Source organism: Gossypium hirsutum, chromosome A05 (assembly GCF_007990345.1).
Source record: "Gossypium hirsutum isolate 1008001.06 chromosome A05, Gossypium_hirsutum_v2.1, whole genome shotgun sequence".
NCBI lineage: Eukaryota > Viridiplantae > Streptophyta > Magnoliopsida > Malvales > Malvaceae > Gossypium > Gossypium hirsutum.
In genome coordinates, this window is record NC_053428.1 from 70,493,165 (window position 1) to 70,497,775 (window position 4,611).

General features: G+C 39.8%; 1 non-coding gene across 1 annotated transcript; it reads right to left on the minus strand.

Moving 5' to 3' along the window:
• Positions 1-2,025: 2,025 nt before the first annotated feature.
• Positions 2,026-2,132, minus strand: LOC121229978 (small nucleolar RNA R71). The gene has a single exon (XR_005927929.1). It is a non-coding gene; the product is annotated as a small nucleolar RNA R71 (small nucleolar RNA).
• Between the last annotated feature and the right edge of the window lie 2,479 nt (positions 2,133-4,611).

The window sequence follows — 4,611 nt, forward strand, 5'->3', positions numbered from 1 at the left end:
CTCCTAATGCTTTAATTTCATGTTTTATACTTAGGAGAGCATAGGAGAGCGAAAGGAACGAGAAACGGGCCAAAAACGAAGAAAATAGGCTAAAGTACGAAATCAACACGGCCTGGGCCTTCTCACACAGGCAGACCACACGGCCGTGTCAATTTGGAAGAACTGGAGCACGACTAACACGGGCATAGCACACGGCCGTGCCATTCTAACAGGCTCAAACACGACCTGAAGTAATCGTACACAGGCGTGTCACACGGCCGTGTCCCTACCAAGCCCAAGTTAAGTCCAATTCGGAAAAGGCTCCTTTTGAGGGCTTCCAGACATTCCAAAGCCTATAAATACACCTTAGAAGAGGAGAAAAAGAGAGATGGAGAAGGGAGAGTAAGGAATTACTCCAAGGAAGCTGATTGATCCATCTTAGAAGCCGAATTCATCATCAAGGCTGAAGATCTCTCCTCAATTTCCCTTCAGGAGTTTTGGGTTTTCTTTATGTTTTGTATTCTTTATTCTTCTGAGATGTTTTCTTATTTAGTTATGAACTAAATTCCCAAAATACCTAAGGGGAATGAAACTTAAGACGAATCTTGTTATTATTTTCTGAATCGTGTGATAAATATTGAACTTGTTCTTAATTATGTGTTCTTAATTCTTGTTTTGATATCCCAGGATACTGATTCAAGATAATCTCTTATTCAGAGGAGTAATAGACCTTGTCTAAGAGTACATTTATCATAATTAAGCGGAGTTGATTGCGTGCCTAGAAGTAGGGTGACAAGATTTTGCTGGATTAGGGTGAAACCTAATAAGGGTATCCATAGATCGAGTTAATACAATCCTAGAGCTTTAATTAGAGAAAAGTCTCGATTATTCAATCTAGGGATTAGATGTTATTAATCTTGAACAGGGATAATAACATAACTTAGGGATCTCTACGGAACAAGTTGAATGAATAAATCGTCCGAATCGGAGCCAGAATAACAAGTAAAGTCTAGGTCGATTTTTCCTTAGGTATTGTCTCAAGTCAATCGATTTTCCCAAAAGCAATTCCTCAATTCTTTTCTCTGTGCATTCTTAGTTTAGATAATTAGTTAATTAAAACAAATAAAACCCCTTTTATTCTTAGGCTAGATAATAAAAAGATAGTCATCACTAGTACTTTTAGTTCCCTTGGGTACGATATCCTGGTCTTGCCATTACTATACTATTGTTCGATAGGTGCGCTTGCCTTTTCATCGTGATAATAGTTAGTCTAGGTTTGATCTTCATTATAAATATTTATTACTTGTTACGAATCACGCGATCGAGTTTTTGGCGCCGTTGCGGGGGAACTAATATAGTAGGAACGCTAAATTTTTATTACTTTAGCCATTTATTTTTCTTGCAATTTAATTTTATTATTTTTATTACTAATTAATTTACTTTTTCTTTCTCTTGGCAGGTTTCTTATAGTTTATGACTAGAAGAAACCTGTCGGGACCATTACTTTTTGACGAAGAAATCAATCGCACAGTTCATAGAAACCAAATAGAAATAAGGCGCAGCTTAAGATACATAGAGAATGAGCAAGAAGACGATACTCAACCTCCAACTGACGAGATGGCTGAAAACCAAGGCAATCAACTACCTCCTGCAATTGCTGCTAATCAAAATCCTGCTCCACGTACTATGTATGACTATGCTAAACCTTCTTTAACAGGAACTGAATCTAGTATAGTTAGACCTGCTATTGCTGCAAATAATTTCGAACTGAAACCTAACACAATTCAGATGATACAACAGTTTGTTCAGTTTGATAGTTCGTAGGATGAGGATCCCAACACTCACTTGGCGAATTTTCTGGAGTTTTGCGACACTTTAAAAATTAATGGCATTTCTGATGATGCCATTCGCCTTCGGTTGTTCCTTTTCTCACTGAGAAACAAAGCTAAACAGTGGTTGAACTCGTTACCAGGAGGGTCCATCACTACGTGGGAACAAATGATCGAAAAATTTCTACTAAAATATTTTTCGCCGGCTAAAATGGCTAAGTTACGTAATGATATTTCTTCTTTTGTGCAGATGGACTTAGAAACTCTTTACGATGCTTGGGAGAGATACAAGGATCTACTGCAAAGGTGCCCTCACCATGCGTTACCTCTATGGCTACAAGTTCAAATGTTTTACAATAGTGTGAATCCCTCAACAAGACAGATGATTGACGCAGCTGCTAGAGGAACCATCAACAACAAAACACGTGAAGAGGCTTATGAATTTATTGAAGAAATGTCACTGAATAATTATCAGTGGCAAGTCATGAGGACTAAGCCAACAAAAACAGCCTGCGTTTATAACATCAACTCGGTTACTATCCTGTCAAATCAGGTAGAACTTCTCAATAAAAAGATTGATGGTTTACTTGTTTCTACGCAGGTACATCCAGTAATGAGGTGTGACTCAAGTGGAGGAGGTGTGCATACAGAATATCAATCCTTCAATCCTACAAACGAAGAGGAACAAGTCAACTATATGGGTAACAATAACTTTAGATCTCAAAATAACCCATACAGTAATACCTATAATGCAGGTTGGAGGAACCACCCAAATTTCTCTTGGGGTGGTCAAGGGAATAAAAAGCTACAAAATCCTCAGGGTTTTCAACTGCCACCTTATCAACAAGAGAAGAAACCAAACCTTGAAGAGATGCTCTCTAAATTCATCTCGGTGTCAGAAACCCGTTTCCAAAATACTTAATAGCACTTAAGAATCAACAAGCATCGATCCAAGGGCTCGAAACTCAGATAGGCCAACTATCCAAACTAATCTCCGAACGACCACAAGGTAGCTTACCAAGTAATACTGAACCTAATCCAGGGGAACACCTCAATGCAATTAGTACTCAAGATAAGGAAGGATTCATTGCACCTGAGACAGAATTGATGCAAGAAACTGTGGTGAGCAAAGGTAAAAGTGAGGTAAGTCATAACAAAACGGTGAATGAAGAATATAGACCTCGTGTACCATACCCTAACGTGACAAGGAAAGCTCGCTCAGACGAAGAATTTAGTAAATTCCTCAAACTTTTGAAAAAAATACATATTAACTTACCGTTTATTGAAGCTTTGTCGCAGATGCCAAATGTAATGAAATTTTTAGAAGAGCTTTTAGTAAATAAGTGGAAGTTGGATGAAGCGTCGTATGTGGAGCTAAACGTACTCTGCTCAGCTATTCTACAGAATAAGCTACCCCACAAATTGAAAGATCCAGAGAGTTTTACAATCCCTTGCTTAATCGGTAGTTTAGATATAAGTCATGCATTAGCTGATTTAGGGGCTAGTATTAACGTCATGCATTACAAAATGTTTAAGCAACTGGGTCTTGGGAAACCTAAACAAACTAGGATGAGCATTCAATTGGCAGATAAAACTATAAGATTTCCTAGGGGTATTATTGAAGATGTACTAGTGAAAGTAGATAAGTTCGTATTTCCCGTTGATTTCGTTGTTCTAGACATAGAGGAGGATAATAACACCTCTTTGATTTTAGGGAGACCCTTTTTAGCAACTGTTAAAATAGTTATTGATGTTGGCACAGGTGAGCTTACACTTCGTGTGGGAGACGAAACGATCACTTTTCAAGCTCGTACTTCTGGCATCACATTGAACAGTGAAGGTAATGGTCCGCACCAGTCTACTAAAACTGATAATATGACATAACCTACCTTGCAGAAATTGAGCTTCAAAGAAGTTCACGAGCCATGCTCTAGAAATGATAGAGGACACATTCATGAAGAACGAAGGCTACGGATAGAGGAGCTAGACGAATGGCGAGCACATAAACTGAGAACACATGATAAACTGAAACTATGCCAAAACGAGCCCGATACCTCTCCAAAGTAACTTAAGGTTGGTGATAAAGTCTTACTAGATGCCGTAGATCCCCACATTGTCACTACCACACCGAACGAGGAAATCCCTCTTACAGTACTCAGTATTTTTCCATTCAGTACGGTGGAGGTGAGTCACCCCAAGTTCGGCACTTTTAAGGTAAACAACACCCGATTAAAACCCTATTTTGATGAGATTGATAGCAGGAATGAGGAGTATAAACTCCTCGAACCACCCTGACCATTCACTAGAGAGGTAAGTCGAGCTTAGACTATAAATAAGCGCTTCTCGGGAGGCAACCCGAGCACTAACAATATTAATTTCTTTGAATTGTGGTATTTAACTCCTAACTTACTAATAAAAATCTTGAATACAGGTGTTTCCACAGAGACACGGCCAAGAACACGGGTATGCCTAAGGCCGTGTGAAAACAGGGCAACAGATTTCCCCAACACGGGCTATGATAAAATGCCACGGCCGTGTAATATGGCCGTGGTCGAGCCTGCCAAAACAACACGGGCATGCGATATGCCCGTTTGGAGGAACCATGGACAAACCTGTTACAACAGCACGGGCGTGCGACACGTCCGTATCTAACACCCGTGGTCGAACCTGTTAAATTAACATGAGCGTAGGGCTTGAAAACACGGGCGTGGGAGAAGCGAATAAAGCTAGCCACAGTCGTACGACACGGCCGTGTGAACCAACATGCCCGAGGCACACAGGCGTGTGCCAAATTTTAGAGACG